The sequence below is a fragment of the Agelaius phoeniceus genome, chromosome 8 (assembly GCF_051311805.1).
Source record: "Agelaius phoeniceus isolate bAgePho1 chromosome 8, bAgePho1.hap1, whole genome shotgun sequence".
Classification (NCBI taxonomy): domain Eukaryota; kingdom Metazoa; phylum Chordata; class Aves; order Passeriformes; family Icteridae; genus Agelaius; species Agelaius phoeniceus.
Window position 1 is genome coordinate 37,379,806 of NC_135272.1, and position 22,622 is coordinate 37,402,427.

Consider the following 22,622-nt stretch of genomic DNA (forward strand, 5'->3'; position numbering starts at 1 on the left):
TAAAGCACCCGGGATTGGGATAAAGCACCCGGGGTTCCTTTGGGTAAAGCACCCGGGATTCCTGTGGGTAAAACACCCGGGATTCCTGTGGGTAAAACACCTGGAGGTCCTTGGGATAAAACACTTGGGGTTCCTTTGGATAACGGGCCTGGCTGGGGCACCAAGCAAACAGCCAGGCTGGGTGTGCACTGGGTGCTTTGTGCTGCCCAGCTGGGCTGGGATCCTGAAGCATTTTCCTGAATTCTGGCTGCTTTGGGTGCCCTGAGCTCAGCAAGGACTCGATCCCAGAGATGCCCTGGCCCAGGGGCCCAGGCTGTGCACTCTGAGGCCCCAGCCCTGCTCCAGGATGGAGAGGAGGAAATTCCAGGATGGAGAGCAGGATATTCCTCTAGAGGAGGATATTCCAGGATGGAGAGGAGGCTATTCCAGGATGGAGAGCAGGATATTCCAGGATGGAGAGCAGGATATTCCAGGCACGACCTGCAGCCAGGGTGAGGGCAGGCTCTGTGCAGCGGGGATGTGATGTGTGTTCCAATTTGCTGCCTAGGCACTGATCAGATCTGGACGATGTCCTCAGGCTGGATTTATCCCCCAGATCTGCTCGTCTGGGAGACAGGAAGGTGCTGCCCTGGCCAGGAGGGTCAGGGCAGAGGCAGCTCTGATATCTGCACATCACCCACAGGATGCCACAGCTCCCCTTGCTTTGCTCTCAGCCTCTCCTCCCCAGCTCTGGGCTTTCCCTTGGGTTTTCTCACAGGCTGGAGGGTGCAGGGACTCCCCTCAGGGCCAGGGCAGCTCTGACAAGCCCTTGTCACCGCTGGGATTTAGGCACCTCAGCAGCACAGGAGGGTTTTAATCACATCTTCCCAAATATTCCACCACAGAGCACGGAGAGGCTCTCGCAGGGAAGTTCAGCAGCAGGAGGGAGGAGAGCAGCAGCTCCTGGCTCAGGGGCTCTGCCTTGCAGCCCACCCTGCCCTTGGGATGGGGGCACAGGAGCTCCCAAAGCTCTGCCAGACACCAGGAAAGGAAAACCCAAACACCACCACGTAAAGCTGGGGATCTTGCACAGGCACAGCAAAGTGGTTTTGCTTTAATTCGATTTTCTGCAGCTCCAGGGACGCTGAGGGGGGCATTCCAGTCTCTGCTGTGACACAAGGAAACAAAGCAGTTCCACGCCTCCATCTCAGTAACGAGAACAGAGGAGTTGAAAACAGCAATTCCCCTCCCCAGAATCCATGAAACACGGGAGTAAACAGCAATTCCCCTCCCCAGAATCCCTGAAACACGGGATAAATGGATGTTAATCAGGCAGGGATACGGGCATTTCCAAACGGCCCCAGCTGCAGATGCTCCACAGCTCCAGCCCAGGCCCTGCCCCTTTCATCCCAAAATAATCAAAGGGCACTTCAAGAGGGTGCTGCTGACGGCTGAGATTCACCCAGCGGGTAAAACCTGACATCCCAGATTCAGTGAGGGTGGAAGGGAGCTCCAGGGTCAGCAATCCCCACCCTGTCCCCAGCCCAGAGCTCTGAGTGCCAGCACCTCCTGCTCCATCCCTGTCACACTGCAGGCCCTGTCCAGCACCTCCTGCTCCATCCATGTCACACTGCAGGCTCTGTCCAGCACCTCCTGCTCCATCCAGGCTCTGTCCAGCACCTCCTGCTCCATCCCTGGACACTGCAGGCCCTGTCCAGCACCTCCTGCTCCATCCCAGGACACTGCAGGCTCTGTCCAGCACCTCCTGCTCCATCCCTGTCACACTGCAGGCCCTGTCCAGCACCTCCTGCTCCATCCAGGCTCTGTCCAGCACCTCCTGCTCCATCCCTGTCACACTGCAGGCCCTGTCCAGCACCTCCTGCTCCATCCCTGGACACTGCAGGCTCTGTCCAGCACCTCCTGCTCCATCCCTGGACACTGCAGGCCCTGTCCAGCACCTCCTGCTCCATCCCTGGACACTGCAGGCCCTGTCCAGCACCTCCTGCTCCATCCATGTCACACTGCAGGCCCTGTCCAACAGCTCCTCCCTGCTCCATCCAGGCTCTCTCCAGCTCCCTGTTCGCCTTCTCCCTGCACCAAACCTCCACAGCTTCTCCTTCCACCATCTCCTGCCCCACCCTGGTGTCCTCCTGGCATTTTTGGCTCCTTAGGGGAGGTGCTTGGGTGTTTTTGTTGAGCTGGATCCATCTGCTGCCCCAGGAGCAGCTGTGTCACTGGGTTTGGGGACAGGGACAAGCAGGGAAGGGCCAGGAGTGCTCCAAGGCCAGAGCTCTGCCCTTTTAGGATCCCAAATCCCTTGTGTGATTTTAGGAAACTTCAGGCACAGGGCACAGCAGTGACCTGCCATGGCAACACCCTCCACGTTCCGTGCTCCTTCCAAGAGCTCTGTGTTCCTGCAGGGCTGGGACAGACTGGCCCTGGGATTCTGAAGCACTTTTCCTCAGTGCAGGCTGGCTTTGGTGCCCTGGGCCTGGAGAAGCCTGGGAAACGCTGCTCCCCTCCCTGCCCTTCCCTGGGTGTTCTCTGGTGCTGATCCCAGAGCCATTGCAGCACAGGTGACCCCCAGTCCCCTCAGCCCAGTGCTGGGACCCCAGGAGGTGCCAGTGGGGCTGACAAAGCCTTGGAATTCCCTGCAGAAGCCCGGATTTCCCGATCTGGGCCCAGGAGGGAGCACACAGCAGGGCCTGGCTGTTCCTGTGCCAGGCTCCTGGGCTGTGGTGGGAGCATCCCTGGGATCACCAGGGCCATCCCCTGACCAGGACAACCCCAAATCCCTCCCAGAGCTGCTCCTCAGCCCCCAGCCTCCCATCTCCAGCACTGGAGGAAAGCTGGGAAGAGCAGGGAAGGGGATGGCTCTGAGCTGCCCTACTTTAATGCTATTTTTGAGAGCATTCCCTAAAATCTGGGACTATGGCACGATCCCTGAGGCTTCCCCACATCCAGCATGCCACCACACCCAGCCCACCACTGCTGACCCTCAGCTGTGCTGGGGTTATTTTGCTTTAAAACCATAAAAACCCCCTGATTTTAATGTATTCAAAGAGAGCTGTAACTAAATTTCCAGAGCTCCCACGTACAAGGGTGTCTATTCAAATGAGACAAAGTTTTGCAATTCAAAACCCATTTCTTCCCAAAATTCCTTCCCAAAACCCTCAAACAGTGGCCACAACACTGCAGAGTTTCAGTGCAGAATTGCTGTCCATTTGGAATTAAATCACTTACAGTCATTAAATCTTCCTAATTTAGCCTCACATCCATTGGAAGGCGGCATCGAAAGGAACCAAATTTGGTTCAGCTTCGTTATGGACAAGCTCCAAGTGCGGTGAGGTTTCTGTTGCCATTCTGGGGGTGGCAGCTTCTCAGCCCTGGAATGGCAAATGAAGAGCATAACCTTGTTTCAGGAGGGTTTCTGCAGGTTTTAAATAGCCTGGCAGCAATGCAGCCCTGCAGCTCCTGAATACCAATGCACGGCTCTGCACCTCCTGGGGGCTCAGCAGAGCCTCAGGGCCAGCACCTTCCCATTCAGCTAAAATCACATTTCAACAAACCCCACAGCCCACTCCAATTCACCCAGATTAATCCAATTCTGCGCCGATTTTCTATTTCAAAATTAAAGAAAGCTGTGGTTGCCTAAAATAACCCCAGAAAAGGCAGCTGTGCAGCAGCCTCTCATTTCCCCATTTTCCTTGGTATAATCATGGACTCCCAGACTGGTTTGGGCCAGAAAGGACCTTAAAACTCATTTATTCCACCCCTGCCATGGCAGGGACACCTCCCACTGCCCCAGGTGCTCCAGCCCCAGTGTCCAGCCTGGCCCTGGGCACTGCCAGGGATGCAGGGGCAGCCACAGAAAATCTGGGAATTCTATTCCAGGGCCTGCCCACCCTGCCAGGAACAATTCCTGCTCGGAATGGAGAAGTCCCTTTCATTAGGGCTCAGCTTTGAGGGATGTGGGACAAAGGGACAACCCTTCCCTGGGCAATTACAATCCAGCCCTTCATGGTTTGGGGTTTTATTTTGAAGATTTCTCTTTATTTCCCGTTTTGGTTTTTTTGTATGACCATTTAGGAAATGTTCCTCAGCTGTGCAGGGAGTCCAGGAGCAGGAGCAGCCCTGGGAACAGGATCCCATTGTGAGGAAAGCCCAGAGCCCTGCACTCTGCATCCAAGCACACCTGAGAACAGAGCCCGTGAGGGGGGAAAATCCTCCTTGTTTAAAGTGTCACAGGGATTTAGAAAATACAATTTCTCCTCTCCCTGCAAAGCCCAGCAGCCTTCAGGCCACACCACCCAACACCCCCCCCTCTGCTCTGTGCTGATCAAATAAAAACACTCTGCTCTAACAGGGAAAAAATGACATTTTTTCACCTGCTGGCTGTCCCCCAGCCAGATAAACCCTCCAGATCGCTTGCTCGGGAGACAAGCAAAATAATAACAATAATCCAAAGCAACACTTCCATTCTTTCCATTTAATCAGCTCAGTTCTGCCCTCAGAGCCTCCCCAGACAAGCAGTGGGGCTTTTAATGGATGCTTAATATGTCAAAGCCGTGTATTTTTAATTAAAACACCGAGTTTGACATCCTGGGTGATCCACTACCCACACATCTGACTAATACACTGTCTCCAGACCAGCTGAAGAGATAAAACTCACCAAAATAACAAAAGCTGCTTTTTTTTTGTTTAAATCCAAGCACAAAAGAGCTTTTCCTAAAGCTGGGCAGTAAGCACCCATTACTGGTGTCTCCCACTGGGGCTTTTCTCATTAGCAAGGTGGCCTTGCCCCAGCACACGTTGTGGAATAAAGGGATTGCCAGGAACATCAGGGAAATCGAGTTTGTGCCTCTCCCAGTGCCCTGGCAGCTGTGCAAATCACAGCTCTGCCTCAGGAGGGAAAAACCAAGGCTCAAACCCATGGATCAGCTGCCATGGCCAAGCCAGCGTGCCCAGCTTTATCCTGAGATTCCTCCAGGGATCAGGGGTGTCAGCATCCCAACCAAGGCCTGGCACTAATCCCCATCTCTGCAGAGCCTGGCAAGGGCAGAGGGCTCCTCTGGATTCCCTCTGTGCATTCCCAAACCCTGGCCAAGCAGCCAAGGAAAGCTTTGCCCTTGGCAGGGAGAGAGGGCAGAATTCCAGGGTCTGTAAGGAAAGCTGGGAGCCACAACCAGGAGACCAAAAGTCACAGGCAAGTAGGAAATGGAAATTTCCCCCATTAGGCAGAGAAAAAACCATTTTGTTTCATCAGCAAAATAGTTTTTATCTGGGGGAAAAAAAAAAAAAAATTATGGGGCTACAATAAGAGATGAAGTTCTGAGGGGAAGATGGAAAGCCAGGGTATCATTTATGGATCCCAAAGTTAATTTAGGGTCACCTCAGGGACTCACACTCAGCTGCCACAGTAGCACAGGGCTGAAGGCCTGAGGGGGGAAATCCTTATTGGCCACCCCAGGACAAAACACCCCACAGACAAGGGGGGACAAAGGGCACCTGAAATTGCCACAGCCAGAAGGTTCACGAGTCAATTTTCCAGCAGTCCCACAGCAGGGAATGCCCATGGGGATGGGGTTTATCTTCTGGAGGAGTTTTAGCTGAGATCTGGGTTGGGAAGCTCCCTCTTGGGAGGATTGCAATGCCCATCCCAACCAAGCATTCTCATGACAGCAGGGAAAACGGGAACACTGGATTCGTTTATTCCAGATAATTCCTTTTGTTATTAATGCCCATAATTACTTCTACCTCTTTCTCATGACTGATAAATTGTCCAATAAGATTTTTCACTCATGATTAAATCAAGGAAAAAAAAAAAGAGATTTGGACAAGAGAGGAGCTGATTTTTCTGCTGGAAAGCATTTTAGGGCCATGGACCAGCACCAGGGGCTGGAGCCCCTCTGGGGCCAGGCTGGGACACCTGGGGGTGCTCACCTGGAGAGGAGAAGGATCCAGGGAGAGCTCAGAGCCCCTGGCAGGGCCTGGAGGGGCTCCAGGAGAGCTGCAGAGGGACTGGGGACAGGGGATGGAGGGACAGGACACAGGGAATGGCTCCCACTGCCAGAGCTGGTGTATTAGAAAAGAAAATTCAACATTTTGAGGCGCCACCATTGTCCACAGTAACTTGTCTGAGCAGGAGTGGGGAATCCACCCCACAAATATCTGCAGGGAACAACCACCTGGGATGCACCCCTGAGGAACACAAGGGGAAAGAACTGGAGTGAATGTTACAGAGCAGTTGCCAAGTATTTAAAACCCTCTTTTGCCTGAATTTGTGTCTTTATGTGGGCTTGAGAGACTGTCTAGGATGGCTTTGCTTGATTTGTTCCTTCTTTTATCCTTAAAATATCAGGAATGCCAATATTAGCCTGGTTTTCAACACAAGTCTTGAATTCTTTTTAAGCCAAGCCTTAAGGAGAGATGTTGGATTTTTAGCAAAGCCTTCCTTCCTCTGAAATGTTAATTAGCATCTGAAGTGGAGAAATTAGGGAAAAAAGGCAAAAAGAAGCAAACCTTGATATTTCCCTCTCCACTTCCTTTTCAAGTCCAGAGTTTTCACTCCCTTTCTTCTTGAAACTTTATCTGCACACATTTTCTCAGGTTTTTGTAGATCACACACCTCAGAAGTTTAAAATAAATACAGTTCAGCCCCTGAAAGTCTCTTTTCAGATATCAATATTTCTCCCATTATCTGCTCTCACATAAGTGAGCTGACAGAACCCTTTCTGAGATATCTAGAAATTAAATAATCTGGAGAACACAGGTCTCAGTTTTCCCCTGATTTTTCTCCATGGACATTTATTTTGGTTAGGATTGGGATTGAAAGTGTTTGAGACAGTATTTTGTGTTTGGACTCGGGTATTTGTTATTTTTAATTTATAATATAGTTTTACAAGTTGTGAGTTTTACAGTATTTTACTAATAAGTTATAAAATGCCTTCATATTTATCTTTACAAGGTCTTTCAAGGAAAAACTATTTAATTAAGAAATGATACTTAAATTATTTTTACTTTAAACTTAATAACAAATCACTCATGTCTCGTAATGTGGACTTTTTTGTTTAATTACAAAACACCACCTAAACCCATGAAGAAGAAGTTGAAGAAGAAGGTAAAGAAGAAGGACTCACTTCTGCTTTAAAACTTTTCTCTTGTTTTATATATATTATATATTTTTTTAAATTGTAGATATATAATAAATTATTTATGATTATATATTAAATAAATTATATATAATTTTATAATATATAATATATTATAAAAAATTTAAATATTTTATAATATATAATATGTAATAAATTATATATATAGTATAAATATTATAATTATATATATATATAAACTATATATATAGAGAGAGAGGTTAAAGTTTTAAAATATAGTAATATATATAAGATATATATAATATATATAATTTATATATATTTCTATATAAATATAAATAATATATATAATATATATCTCTTATTTTATATATATTACTATATTTTAAAACTTTAAACTCTAAGTTTTTTATTATACAATATTATACACTTTTAATTAAATGACACTTATAATCTTACTGTTATTATTTAATTTTTGAAGTTTTGTCTACGGCCTCGGGTCAAATGTAAGTGTTCTCTTGGGGGTCTGTGTCTTTTAACACAGAAAGTTTAAAATTCTCAGTATCTAACACACCAGGACAGGGTTTCTTTCCCAGGGAGATGAGGCTGCTCTGGCCCAACCAATCCCAGCTCACCCAAACTCATCCCAGCTCACAGAGGAGAAATGGCAAAGGCAGGAGCAGCACGGGCCTGGCTGGAGCCCTTCCCATGGACCCAGACTCGCAGCAAGGTAGAGAAATTATAAAGAAAGACCTCCTAAAATCAGTCTGGCTCTTCTGGAATCAGTGGCTGGCCTTGCCAAGGTAGCCCCTTGCAAGTGTCCACGTGAAAGCAGCCCTGGTGTGAGCAGCTGGTTAACAAAACCCTCTGTTCCTGGGTGAGAAACAACCAGCTCCTGTATAAGCTGCTTTTAGATACAAAAACGGGAACTATCTCTCACAAACAACTTTCCCTGCATGCCCACACTGAGAGTTTGAGTGAGCAATCAATCCAGGGTAACAACTTGTTATTAACCAGCAGAGTAATTGCCAAGAAAGCTGCTGACCAATTGCAGTGACACACGGGGGCTGTAAAACCGTACAAAAGGAGTTATGTGAGTGAAAAGGGGGCTTTTCCCACCATGAAAAGGATGGAGCCTGAGTGATTTATTCCCTGAATTTATTCCAATCCAGACTCATTCCCTCTTTGGGTGGATCACACGGGCAGCTCACAGCACCTGGGATCTGGGATATTTGATTTCCTGGGGCTGGAGATCCCTGTGGGAATGAGTGGCTGTCACAGGAGTGCTCAGCCCACACTCCCAGGTGCCATCACCAAGCACAGCCCAGCCCTAGGAGAGGCTCACTGGGCATTCCCAGAGCCTGGAAATGCTGTTCCAGACTGATGGCACAGGCTCAGCGCATTCCAAGGGTGGACACAGCCACCTGGACAGGGCTGGGATGTGTGGATGAGCCCTGGGGCTGCTGGAGGGGGAACAGCTTCCCCCAAATCCACTCTGCAGCTCACAGGGAGACAATTCCATCTGGGATCTGCCTGCCCTCCTTCAGCTGGAGGGACAGGACATGGGAATGGCTCCCACTGCCAGAGGGCAGGGATGGATGGGACATTGGGAATTGTTCCTGGCAGGGTGGGCAGGGCTGGGCTGGAATTCCCAGAGCAGCTGGGGCTGCCCCTGGATCCCTGGCAGTGCCCAAGGCCAGGCTGGGCATTGGGACACCCTGGGACATCATGGAGTCCTGGAATGGTTGGGTGGGAAGTGTCCCTGCCATGGAGCAGTGCCATGGGATCAGCTTCACGGTCCCTTCCCACCCAACCATTCCAGGACTCCATGATCTCAGGGCCCTGCAGTAAATTCATCACTCCCTGCTTGCTGCACATTTCAGAATCCCTTGGGTTTCTCTGGACGCACACCTTGCATTCATTCCCACAGCCCCTGGGGCAGCTCCAGCCCCAGCAGCCCTGCACTGCTCCCTCAGGACACCAGTGCCACCCCGAGCCCGTGTTAAATGGCTTTTTCCCCTTGGACAAAGGGAAAATCCTGGCTGTGCTGTTTCACTCCTCATTTGCTGGGCCCGGATTAAGCGTGAAGATTATTGAACATGTGCTGGTGCTCAATTAATATTTCATTGCTGCTGGCTCCTGTGTGGGCTGCCTGTTCTCCTGGAGTGCTCCAGCACCATGGAAACGTTGGGAGAGATTTTCCCTTAATTGCATGAATGGTTGACAGACAACAGCACAGCACCATGGAATTAAGCCCCGATGGCTGAGGAATTCTCAAGAGCTGCTGCTGGTGGCTTAATTTTGTTTTTAAACCTGGCGACATCTGCTCTTGCCCAGGAGAATCTGTGAAGGCTTTTGTGTGATCAGGTGAGGAATCTGTGTGACAGGGAGTGTGTACCCACCAGAGCTTTGACTCACACAGGTGAGCCACTGAAACTCGGGGAGAATTCCAGTCAGGAAAGAAAATAAAAACAAAGAAATTTTTAAAAGCGATCAAAAACTAACTAAACGCTCCTTTTCCTTTTAAACTGTACTTTTATGGCAAGTTTAATTCCACAACTAACCACCCCTTGGCTGTAGGATTGCCAAGGAAAGTGGCTGAGCACCATTATCCAAACCCAGGCAGCTCTAAATCAGCTTTTTGTATTTCTCAGGTTAAAATTGCTCTGCCTTGTAGGACAGAGCCCTGGCAATCCCTGAGCACCATTATATAATGAAGCAGGTTTTGTGAGCAGGGTTTGTGCTGCATGATTCACCACACTGAGACTCCTTGGGATGCAGTTTATCCCTGTTCCCAGAGCCAGCGGGGATCACATCAGGAATTTCACTAAACTGCACCAAGTTTTTGCCATTTTATTAAAGCAGAGCTTGAAGTGTGACATCCCCAAAGCTGTGGCTGAGGCTTAGCCCCAAAGTAAATATCAGTTTAAATCTAATTCGGACCCATTTACTGTTAAGGGCCCAGAGCTCCTCTAAAGTTTTCTTGGCAATTCAAACCTCACAAGCTTCAAACTCTTATCAAAATAACTCCCTGATGATTTTAAACAGCACAGATGATAAAGGGGAGGTTGGAGAGCTGGGAGATCACTTGGTCATGGGCCCGCTTGTCTCAGTCTCTGCCAGAACTCTCAAAGAGCCCTAATTTAAGAAAGCAAATTATATTAATTGCATTTATCATTATTATCATGAGTGTGCCATCAGAAACTCCCAGTGACATTTGTTTTGGTTTGTTTTTAATATGTTTAAATGAGCTGGATTTGAGCCCAATGCCAAGTCTGAACCGAGGTATTGCTGGAATCCTGAAAAATTCCAGTTCTGAGTTCAGACTAAATTGTCTCTGTGGCCACTTTAAAATACACAGCAGTAGAGCCTGGACCTACCCAGGAGCTCAAACTTGCAGTGTTCAAAATGCAGGTTTGAGCTCCAAGCCCCACCCAAGCTGGCCTTGAGCACTCCTGGGGCATGGGGAGTCCATCCCTGGGGTACCCAGTTCCTCTCCAGGCCAGAGTCCTGATCCCAAGGCTTCCAAAGCTGAACTGCCCACATTTCTTCTACAAAGGAAAGTTCAAAGCATTGCCCAGTGTTTAAGTGGTGCTGAGATCAAGACTAAGTGAAGGTAAGCCCAGCACTCAGTGTTTAACCCCCTGGGCAGCCTCATCCAGCCAGGATTCCCAGCTGGGATTTCAGGAGAATTTTCTCAGCTCCTTTGCACAGCCCCATTCACAGCCATGGTCACGCCCTGCAAACATCACAGAATCCCAGGATCCCTGAGGCTGGAAAAGCCCTCCCAGCCCATGGAGTCCCAGCTGTGCCCAATGCCCACCCTGTCCCCAGCCCAGGGCTCCGAGTGCCACCTCCAGGGATGGGCACTGCAACCCTCCCTGGGCAGTTCCAGTGCCTGAGCCCCTTTCCATGGGGAAATTCCTGCTGCTGTCCAGCCCGCTTCTCCCGTGACACAACTCAGGGCCGTTCCCTCTCCTCCTGTCCCTGTTCCCTGACTCTCCCCTGGCTGTGCCCTCCTGGCAGGAGCTGTGCAGAGCCACAAGGGCCCCTGAGCCTCCTTTGCTCCAGGCTGAGCCCCTGCCCAGCTCCCTCAGGGATTCTGCAGCCCCTGCCCAGCTCCCTCAGGGATTCTGCAGCCCCTGCCCAGCTCCCTCAGGGATTCTGCAGCCCCTGCCCAGCTCCCTCAGGGATTCTCCAGCTCCTTCCCAGCTCCATTCCCTGCCCTGGACACTCTCCAGCCCCTCAGGGTCTCTCATGAAGGGTTGACCCAATCCAGGGGCCATCGGCCTCTTGCCCCTCTTGCCACCCCTGGGCTCATGCCCAGCTGCTGTCACCAGCATCCCCAGGGCCTTTCCCAGCTTTCCAGCCCCTCTTTCCCAGCCTGGAGCATTCCAGGGGTTGTTGTCACCCAAGTGCAGGAGCCAGCCCTGGGCCCTGTTGACCCCTGGGTCCCACCTGGCCCTGCAGAGCTTCTCAGAGCTCCAGCAGATCCCCACTCCCACCCAAAACACAGAGAAACCCTGCTGGGGTGGTGAGCAGCCCATGGACACCCTGACAGGGGTTCATTCCCCAGACCCACAGGAGTGGCACAGCAAAGCCCCTTCCCTGGGCTGTGCTCTGGTGGCTGGCTGGGCACGTTTCCCTCGGCCCAGTCACGTTCCCAGCAGAGCACTGCTCCACCCTCCTGGCACGGCTCGCGCTGGGAACGTAGAGCCAGGCTAAAATTAGAGGTGTTGCGAGTGCCTTATCAGGGAAAAAAAATAAAAATTGGCTGAAAAGAATGGATCTGAGCTAATTCTGGATGGGGCTGGCTGTATTTCCTGTCAGGAGATTGCTCAGCACCCAGCACTGGCTCTGCTGGAGGAGCCTCTCCTGAGACAACATTTGGTATTTCATCACTCTTCCCATCCCAGCAGGTGGAGGAGAGATGTCTCTAACTCACAGCCACAGGCTCAGCAGGAAGGGAGCCCTGTCCGTCCTGCAGCAGGCTGGGAGCAGAGCTGGGAGCCCCTGGGCAGGAGGACATGACCTCCACCCACCACAGCCCCTGTGCCTCTAGCAGGGTGGACAGAAGGCTCTACTGCTTAGAAATGACCTCCACCCACCACAGCCCCTGTGCCTCTAGCAGGGTGGACAGAAGGCTTTACTGCTTAGAAATACTCACCAGCCCAGGAGCTGGAGAAGAACCAGGGCAGGAATCTCCCAGCCTGGCTGAGCACAGGCTGCACTAAGGGAATTCTGGAGGGTGAGGAGGCACTGAGGGCACGGGCCTGAGCGAAAGCAGCCGGGCTCCAGGGATGGACACACATTTATTGGGAACACCAAGCAGGCCAAGGTGAGCCAGTCCTGTGCTGCCCTCTGGGCCAGCTCCCACCTCCACCACAGCACCTGCATGATTTCTCTTCCTTCCAAGGCTCTCTCACTATTCCAACATTCTCCCTATCCCTGTTTTCCACACAAAGGGCCAAGCCCTTCTCCTGCTTATCAGCTGCCACTGGAGCAGTCCTGTAAATCCTCCCTGGTCCCAGTTAGTGGTCAGGCAATTCTCTCAGTCCATCAGAATCTGCTCTGCTGAAATGAAGAAGTTTTTTAAAGTCTATTTAAGTCAAATAACCTCCTCTTGCATGAAGGTCATTTTTAACAACAAGCTCTAACAATTTTAGAACAGCATCTCCTCATTCTCAGCCAGGGCATATTTATTTTAAAAATCTGTTGGCTAAAAACTGAATGGTTGAAACTGATAGGAAGGAGACCAGCTGATAATAGTGTACAGTGACCTAGAAAAAATTCAAATTACTGCCATTTTTGTCCATAGCTTACAAGCGAATGAAGTACAAAAACTTGCCGAAGTTGAACTGCACACAATGAATTCAAAGCCCACTCAGAGTAACTGAGGCTCTGGAGGGCTGCTGAGGATGCTGGAGCTGCACTGACAGGTGCCTGATGGAGAGGAGCTGTCAGAGCCTGCTCTGCCCCCAAACACTGAACTTCCCCCAAACTGCCCTTTTTAAAATGCATTTGGAAATTAAATTCCACAGAACTGAACAGATCACACAGCCCCACCTGCTCCACTGCAAGGACCAGGAATATGCCAGGAAGAGCATGGAATCTTAGGATGGGTTCACAGGGAGCCCAAATCCCACCCAGTGCCACCCCTGCCATGGCAGGGACACCTCCCACTGTCCCAGGTGCTCCCAGCCCCAGTGTCCAGCCTGGCCTTGGGCACTGCCAGGGATCCAGGGGCAGCCCCAGCTGCTCTGGGCACCTGTGCCAGGGAACAATTCCCAATTCCCAATGTCCCATCCATCCCTGCCCTCTGGCACTGGGAGCCATTCCCTGGGTCCTGTCCCTCCAGGCCTTGTCCCCAGTCCCTCTGCAGCTCTCCTGGAGCCCCTCCAGGGGCTCTGAGCTCTGCCTGGATCCTTCTCCTCTCCAGGGGAGCACCCCCAGCTCTCCCATCCCTCTGATCATCCTGGTGCCTCCTCTGGAGCTCCACGTCCTTCCTGTGCTGGGGAGCAGCATCATCAGGCACTGTAATTAAATGTAATTAAATTGTACCTGATTTCCTTCCCTGGGGCCACGGGGTGAGGAAGAGGAGGCACCAAAGCCCTCTTGATCTCCTGGCCCAGCTGCTCTGGGTCCTGCCTGGCTGCTCCTTCTCCTTGCTGGGGGACCAGGAGGGACTCCAGGGTGGCTCTGCTCCCTCTGCCATCAGAGGTGAGCTCCGTTTCCAAGCAGGACAGAGCCCAGGCCATCTCAAGGTCAGGTTTTACCAATAAAAGCGGCTCCTGCCCTAAAACTAACCCAGGGCACACCTCAGCTTCCAGACCAACAGGGATGGAGGAGCCCATCCCACACCCCTCATCCTGTTTGGCTGGGTTTTCTTTTGGTTTGAGGTATTTTGGTTCAGTTTTGGGTTGGTTTTTGTTTAATTCCTGCTCGAGCTCCTGCTCCAAGCCCAGCCTGTAAACACAGCCTGCCCAGGACTCCTGGATCTCAAGGATGTTTCAATTACCTTTTCCCACAGCCTCCCAGGAAGGATTTCACAGCATTCCAGAGCCTGCAGGGTACTTGGCCAAGGAGACCTGGCCTGGATCAGGTGCTCAAGGATCACACACCAGCTCCAACCTCTGTCTGCTCCAGGGCATCCCTGCATGTGCCCTCTCCCTGAGCAGGCAGGCTCCCACACCAGATATTGTTGGGATTTAAACCTCTGCCAACGGGAATCTGGAATGATCCATTCCTTATAACAGAGTCTAAACCACCTTTTCACAAACAACAGCTTTAATTTTATAAAATGACACCCAAGGACTCAGAGTTCTTAAGTTCCCTGGAAAAAAGGCTCGCCCTCATTTCACCCCGCGGGGATAAAGCAGCACTAAACCACCAAACTCAGGGGAACTTTGTGTTCCAAAGCTTGGAAGCTGGAAAAGCAGCACTACTGCTCCACACCAATACCGGTGCCACGTTTCTGATGCCCCGACGTGAAAACGGCATGGAGCTTTCTCAGGATCAGCTGCTGTCAGTCAGCTGCAGCCCCCAAACCCCAATCCCACTCCTCCAGCTGCTCCTGGAGAGAGCTTTTCGGGATTGGGAAAACAACACCACCACCGTGTGGCCGGGAGCGAGGACAGAAGGCAGGGAAGGAGGGCTGGCTCCTTCCCTCAGGCGCACACCCCGCGGCAGATTCCCAAACCCGCCCGTGGGAACCGGGACAAATGCGGCTGCTGCTGTGCAGAGCAGGGTGCCTCACCCCAAACTCAGGGCTGTGCGTTATTCTGTGCCCGCTCTCATTCCCTGGGTGCCCCGCTCCAAACTCAGGGCTGTGCGTTATTCTGTGCCCGCTCTCCCTCCCTGGGTGCCTCACCCCAAACTCAGGGCTGTGCGTTATTCTGTGCCTGCTCTCCCTCCCTGGGTGCTCCACCCCAAACTCAGGGCTGTGCGTTATTCTGTGCCCGCTCTCCCTCCCTGGGTGCCTCACCCCAAACTCAGGGCTGTGCATTATTCTGTGCCCGCTCTCCCTCCCTGGGTGCCCCGCTCCAAACTCAGGGCTGTGCGTTATTCTGTGCCCGCTCTCCCTCCCTGGGTGCCTCACCCCAAACTCAGGGCTGTGCGTTATTCTGTGCCTGCTCTCCCTCCCTGGGTGCCCTGCTCCAAACTCAGGGCTGTGCGTTATTCTGTGCCCACTCTCCCTCCCTGGGTGCCTCACCCCAAACTCAGGGCTGTGCGTTATTCTGTGCCCGCTCTCCCTCCCTGGGTGCTCCACCCCAAACTCAGGGCTGTGCGTTATTCTGTGCCTGCTCTCCCTCCCTGGGTGCCCTGCTCCAAACTCAGGGCTGTGCGTTATTCTGTGCCCACTCTCCCTCCCTGGGTGCCTCACCCCAAACTCAGGGCTGTGCGTTATTCTGTGCCCGCTCTCCCTCCCTGGGTGCTCCACCCCAAACTCAGGGCTGTGCGTTATTCTGTGCCTGCTCTCCCTCCCTGGGTGCCTCACCCCAAACTCAGGGCTGTGCGTTATTCTGTGCCCGCTCTCCCTCCCTGGGTGCCTCACCCCAAACTCAGGGCTGTGCATTATTCTGTGCCCGCTCTCCCTCCCTGGGTGCCCCGCTCCAAACTCAGGGCTGTGCGTTATTCTGTGCCCGCTCTCCCTCCCTGGGTGCCTCACCCCAAACTCAGGGCTGTGCGTTATTCTGTGCCTGCTCTCCCTCCCTGGGTGCCCTGCTCCAAACTCAGGGCTGTGCGTTATTCTGTGCCCACTCTCCCTCCCTGGGTGCCTCACCCCAAACTCAGGGCTGTGCGTTATTCTGTGCCCGCTCTCCCTCCCTGGGTGCTCCACCCCAAACTCAGGGCTGTGCGTTATTCTGTGCCTGCTCTCCCTCCCTGGGTGCCCTGCTCCAAACTCAGGGCTGTGCGTTATTCTGTGCCCACTCTCCCTCCCTGGGTGCCTCACCCCAAACTCAGGGCTGTGCGTTATTCTGTGCCCGCTCTCCCTCCCTGGGTGCTCCACCCCAAACTCAGGGCTGTGCGTTATTCTGTGCCTGCTCTCCCTCCCTGGGTGCCCCGCTCCAAACTCAGGGCTGTGCGTTATTCTGTGCCCGCTCTCCCTCCCTGGGTGCCTCACCCCAAACTCAGGGCTGTGCGTTATTCTGTGCCCGCTCTCCCTCCCTGGGTGCCTCACCCCAAACTCAGGGCTGTGCGTTATTCTGTGCCTGCTCTCCCTCCCTGGGTGCCCTGCAGCTGCTCCCAGTGCTCCTTTCCCAGGTGCCGCTGGATTCAAACCCATGGATGTCCTGCCAAGGCGTCTGTGCCTTTGGGGCAGGGGGAGCCTCCGCTGCCACGCAAACCCCAGTGGGACTGTAAGGGATGGGCCCTGCCCCTGGGGATGCAGAATTCCATGCTGCTTTGGGTTGGGAGGGACCTGAAATCCCATTCTATGGGCAGGGACACCTCCCACTGCCTCAGGTGCTCCAGCCCCAGCGTCCAGCCTGGCCTTGGGCACTGCCAGGGATCCAGGGGCAGCCCCAGATTTTCCCCTGGGAATTCAATGCCATGGCTTGCCCACCACCCCAGCCAGGAATTCCTTCCCCACATCCCACCCCTCCCTGCCCCCTGGCACTGGGAAGCCATTCCCTGCATCCTGGCACTCTCTGCCCTCTCCCTCCTTTCAAAGCCCCAGATGGTTTGGATTTTGGTCCCCTTTTCCCAGGTGAAAACCAGAGTATTTCCAAAGCTTTCCCTCAAATTGCATTCCATGGACAGGACAGGATGCACAGCTCACAGCCTGGGAATAAGGGAAGCAGGTACAAAATAAAACTTCCCAGACACCTGCAGGAATCTGCAGCATTTGAAAAGACCATGGATTATTCCCACGAACAAAGTGCCTTGTTTTTCCATCCTCCTCCTGCTTTTTTAAGCTGTTTGGATCTTCCAAGCCTTTTGAGTAGCTCTAGAGAAAAGTGAATTTCCATTTTTTTCCCCCCAACGATGCAGCCTCAGCCGTGGAACAGCAGTGGAAACAGCAGCAGGAACATCCTAAAGGTTGTGTGAATGCAAAACATGCTCACTCCAGCTGGAGTCATTTGGGCACTGGAGGAAATCTAGGAAAATCCTGGAAAAAAAAATCCCAGTAAATATTTTAGTTGCATTTCCTAGTGAGCAAGCCAGCTTCTCCCTGCCAGCATTCCTGGTGTTTAACATTCCTGCCAGCTGCCACCCTCCACTCCAGGAACATCTGCATCCCAGAGACTTGCAAGGAACAAGCGAAGCCCCAAACCCATGGGGATAAAAGCCTGGAGAGAGGGACAACATTCCCATTTCCCCCCTGCTCCCGAGGAGCAGCACAACCCAAGCCCTCTGAGCGCTCCCCTTCCAGCACCTGAGAGCCAGGACCTGAGAGCCCACAATCCACGTTCCAAGCTGATCCCATCCTGTGAGCCAGGGGCTCCCAATTGCTGCCCTCTGGAGCATTTCAATGGATTCTGTCCCTGTGGTTGCCACAAATGAACGATTTAGTGACAAAATGTTTGGAGTGAACCAATTGAGAGGAGTGCAAGGGAAATGAGGCTGGAGTGGAGCAGCAGCTGCTGCACTTTTGGGGAATAATGGAGCTGATGAACTCGTTTGTGAGGGAGCTGGGCACAGCTGCAGCTCCTGGGAAAAACAGCGGCACAAAAGGCTCATTCTGCAGCCCAGCTCCACTGAACTGCTCAGAGCTGGGCTTGGGGGTTGTTGGGGGTTTCATTTTTAATGAACTACTTTGGGGGACAGGGAGAAAACTTCTCCATCTGCAGGAACTGCCAGTTAAAGGCCCGGGGCAGAGGCAGAAAAGCAGTTTTTTCTAAAAGCACAGGAGTAATCCCATTGAATCCTATAAAACCATGTCAAGCAGAACACCTTAAAAGCAAATTTTCTAAAGAAGTACCATAGACCAAAACTCTCTGTATCCTAAGTACAGCTATTAAATAATCAGAACAAACTTTCATTTGTTGTTACCACAATTTGCACCTTCCCTTCTAGAACTTATCTCAAGAGTGGATGTCACCCAATCCCAGGAGTGTGAGGGATAAAATTGGATTTATTTACTCCAGCTCCCAGGAAAAATCTGATTGATCCCCATGGAGTTGGCTGGTTCCCCTCTGTTTTGTTTTATTTTTTCCTTGAAAAGTCAAAAGATGCCTCAAACTTTCTGGATGGATAATTGAGCTTTTCATTCCATCCTGAACTTTCTAAGGCCAAAAACCTCAGCAGGAACAGTAACAGGCACTGAGAAGTCCAATAAAATATCTAAATAACAGCTTTTTAAATATAAAGACTGTAACTAAAACAATTTCTAAATGTGGAGAAACACCCAGGGAATTTCCTCCTGTTTGATCTAGGTAGATCTGAGCAGCAGGATCCCACACCACAGAAGGAAGTGCTCCCAACACAGTGAATACTCAGCTTTAATATCCCTCCAAGCCAGCAAAAGCAACCTCAGCTGAATCTCTTCACTACACCACACTTAACATCCACTATTTAATTAAATCTTAAACCAAATGACTCGAGGGGGGGAAGCACAAGTTAATTAACATATCATGACACACTCCATAAAAACCCTGGACAGGGGCATAAATAATAAACCAGAGGCAAAGCAAAAGGGCTCTCATGTAGGATTGGCTCAGGGACCTGCATTAATTAGGAGTGTTTGAAGCCAGGACTGCTCATGTCTCTGCCTCCAGCCAGGGATTCAGACACTTAGCTCAGATCAATCTTAACCTCAGGCAGAGCAGCTCAAATCCATATTTTCTGTCATTTTTGTGCTCATCACCTTTGGCTCCCATAAAAAAGAAGCCAGGTTTTCATCAAAACCCCATCCAGCGGGATGGTTGCGAGCTGGGGTGGTTAATTATAGATTAAACATTCCTTCAAGACTTTGAAACCAACCCAAATAAACCAAGCTCAGGATTTCTGAGTGTCCAAAGATCACACAGTTCCACACACACTTTAATTGTCGGGATAGATTGAACATCACATGAATTCTCTCTTGCAAAATGCTCTTTGTGCACATCAGCCTATAGTAAATTAATGTTTGTGTCACACCTGCTACAGCTCCATGTTTTTACACACAATCCTCTCGTCCCCTTGAAAGGACTTTTTCTCTTCTATTCAATAATACTAAATAGCAGGCTATGAATTGATTATTATTTCTAGACTAAATGTCCCAAACATTCCTCCTCAACGCATTTATTCAGCTCAAAATTTACACTCTAGTTAATAGGTATTTACATCCTTCAAATAATAAAAGGCAGGTAAATTCAATGCCTACAGGGTAAGGGATTTACAGCCATAAAAACTGTCATATTATTCATGACTTCAAGGTTTTTCTTCACAATTTTACAAACCAGCAGCACATTCATGTGGCTTTATAAAACACTATAGAAGAGCTACTCAGAAATCTGTGTGAGAGGAACAGAACTAAGACCAGCGAGTGAATTAAGGCATATCTTCCCACCTGACATCACAAAGGATTTGCACGGTGGGGATGCCCCTTCTCGGAGGGCTCTGCCAGGAGCACCCCCAGGGAGCTGGCACAGAAAATTCCCTTTTTCTCCTGGGGGTTATTGACATTCCCCAGCAGCCGGGGCAGAGGGTGGGCATGGAGGGCACAGCCCGGGCAGCTCAGGGGGCTCTGTTATCCCCTCAGGGCAGAGGAGGGGCTGGCAATGGCCGCTTAACGGGAAAATTCAGTGGGAAAAGAAGTCAGGTGCAAGTGGGAGGAGGAGCTGATCCATCCCAGTCCAGGGAAAGGGAATAACCCCGTGCTCAGCGGGACAGGGGGAGGAATGCAGAATTCCTCAGCCTTTGGGGTGTCCTCAGCTGCCCTTCCCACAACAACCCTCCCGAAACTCTGTCCAAGCACAGTCCCTCCAGCTCGAAAAAACACCAAATCAGCTGAAATGATGGCAGCTGATAAATCCCACAGAACTGGTTTTTTTTTTTCTAAGAAAAAGCCCTTTATTGTAATGAAATGTTGGTGATTGCTGCAGTTTGGCTCCAACGTCCATTTCCCCCCAGTCACATCCAGCCCGGATTGGGTTCTTTGTCTACAAAATGTTGCTTTTCTAAAGTCTGTACCACACATAAAAACCCCTAAAATCCAGCCCTCACTCTTCAGCACGCTGAAAAAATGATGCATAATATTCTTGGGAGAAGGGATTGTTGAAATGTTTAAATGCACAGCTGAGCTCTCCCCTCGCTATCTCAGTGCCACAATGAGAGCTGGGAGTTAAGGACTCTCATCTTTCAGCTCTTGCACATTTTTGAGCTGCTTCTTCCATTTCGCTCCAGATCAGGCAATTTGCTTTGCCTTGGAGTGGAGAAGCTGTTGCCCAAAAATCAAAATGTGAAGAGATGAGCAGGAAGGAACTTTGTGAGCAGTGCCCCAGTGTGGGTGGATACCTGAGCTGGTGTTTGTACATTGAGAGCAAAGGAAAGAAAGGCTGGAGCACAAGGAAAACTCATTGTACAGCCAGCAAAACTGGCTCCAAGAGTATTTTTGGGGACCTGGAGGTGCTCTCAATCATTTTGAAAGCTGCCTATGCTCCCAGTTGATTGGCTGGCTTTGTGGCTGTCCAGGGCTAAAAATCCACAACTTCTGCCCCTGTGGAGTCATTTCCTTACAGCAGGGAAAGAGCAGGAGGAGACTTGAAATCCAACTGTAAGAGCAGAGAGAATTCCAGCTTTGTCCTCTAGGAAAGTCATTGGAAGGAAGGAAACTCTCGAGGCTGCAGCAGGATCAAGCTGCTCACAGGAGAATGAGGATAAGGAATTGTTTGGGTGGGAAAAGCTCTCGGAGCCCATCGAGTGCAGCCATTCCCAGCAGTGCCCCGTGTCCCCAAGTGCCACATCCACATGGGCTTTAAATCCCCTGAGGGCAGGGACTTCTGTTCCAATGTCTGACCCCCCTTCCCGTGGGGAAATGTTGCCAGTATCCCACCTGAACCTCCAGTTCCAATGTCTGACCCCCTTCCCGTGAGGAAATGTTGCCAGTATCCCACCTGAACCTCCAGTTCCAATGTCTGACCCCCCTTCCTGTGAGGAAATGTTGCCAGTATCCCACCTGAACCTCCTGTTCCAATGTCTGACCCCCCTTCCCGTGGGGAAATGTTGCCAGTATCCCACCTGAACCTCCCTGGGACTGTCCCAAATTTTTAGGAAAAGGCTCATTTTTATCCCTGCAGGGCCATCATGACCCACGCCTCAGTGCCTGAGAAGGAAAGGGAAGCTCTGGGAATCAGCGACACCTTGATCCGCCTCTCGGTGGGGCTGGAGGATGAGGAGGATTTGCTGGCAGACCTGGACCAGGCCCTGGAGGCTGCGGTGAGTGGGGAGTTCCCCTCCAAAAATCATCCCCACCCAGCCTTTGCCAGGGGCTGAGCCCTCAGCTCCTCCCAGATGGACCCTGGGCTGGGGAGGGAAAGATTCCCTGTTTGCAGCCCTGCTCAGGCACAGTTCCCCATGGAGTCAGGAGCAGCTGGGGTGTCCCAGGCACAGTTCCCCATGGATTCAGGAGAATCAAAGGCTGAAATGCGACTCTAATTTATGAAAAGGAGATAAAAATGTGTGGTTGATAGAGGGGCAGAGCACACTGACCCCTCCCTTTCCTTCCTGCAGTTTGCATAAACCTTGAGGGTCAAAAAGGGCCTTGGAACCGGACATGGCTGTGGACGAGGACACGGAAAACCAAACCACTCTTGCTTTGCCTTTGGGAATTCCAGCCTGGGTTCCTGGGACTCTCCCTGCTGCTGTTGGGCTGCTCTCCCTGGCTGTGCTGGGCACAGCCTGGGCTCTCCCTGGAGCCAGGAGCTGTGTGGGAGCAGCCGTGGGCACCCCAGGAATGTGATCCCAGTTCTCCCAGCAGAGCTCAGTGCTCCCCCTGCTCCTGCAGGGTTTGGGGCACAGGGGCTGCTTCTTCTTACTGCTCTCATTCTCTTCTCACCCACCAGCTCAGCTCAACAACTTGATGGAGCTCAGATCTATTTTGATTAGGTTGGAGATTTGCTTAAAAGCTTTTCCTTCTCTTGATGCTTTTCCTTATCTTGATGCAACATTGGAGATGAAGTGAAATCCAACACCTGGCAAATCATAACTCTCTAAAGCGGAATCTTTATCATTTGAAAAAATCATGTGCTGTGGGAACGATTGGAATTCTTTTAATTAAAACCTGCTTTTCCTTTCCTTGCTTATATTCCCCTGTGCACGTGCTCCTTGTGTTCAAAATCAGGGGATGGAGTGACCCTGGAGCTGTTGGGATTTTCCTGTGGGAAGGCAGGAGGGGAATAGAGCTGAGGGGAGGCAGGACAATTCTGTACTGGCCACACCCAGAATAACCTTCATTGCACAGAGGGATTAAATCCTGACTAAACCCAAGTGAAGGTGTTCCCACCCAGCCCTCCTCATCCCACAGCATCCCAGCCTGAGTTGTGTTGGAAGGGACCTCAGAGCCCACCCAGTGCCAGCCCTGCCATGGCAGGGACACCTCCCACTGTC

The 22,622-nt window shown here is 51.3% G+C and overlaps 1 long non-coding RNA gene across 1 annotated transcript in view; it reads right to left on the reverse strand.

Moving 5' to 3' along the window:
• Positions 1 to 13,494, reverse strand: part of LOC143694674 (uncharacterized) — a 164,861-nt gene extending 151,367 nt beyond the window's left edge. The window contains exon 1 of the long non-coding RNA XR_013183332.1: positions 13,360 to 13,494. This is a non-coding gene — a long non-coding RNA (uncharacterized LOC143694674). The remainder of the gene's footprint in view (positions 1 to 13,359) is intronic.
• Positions 13,495 to 22,622: the final 9,128 nt, after the last annotated feature.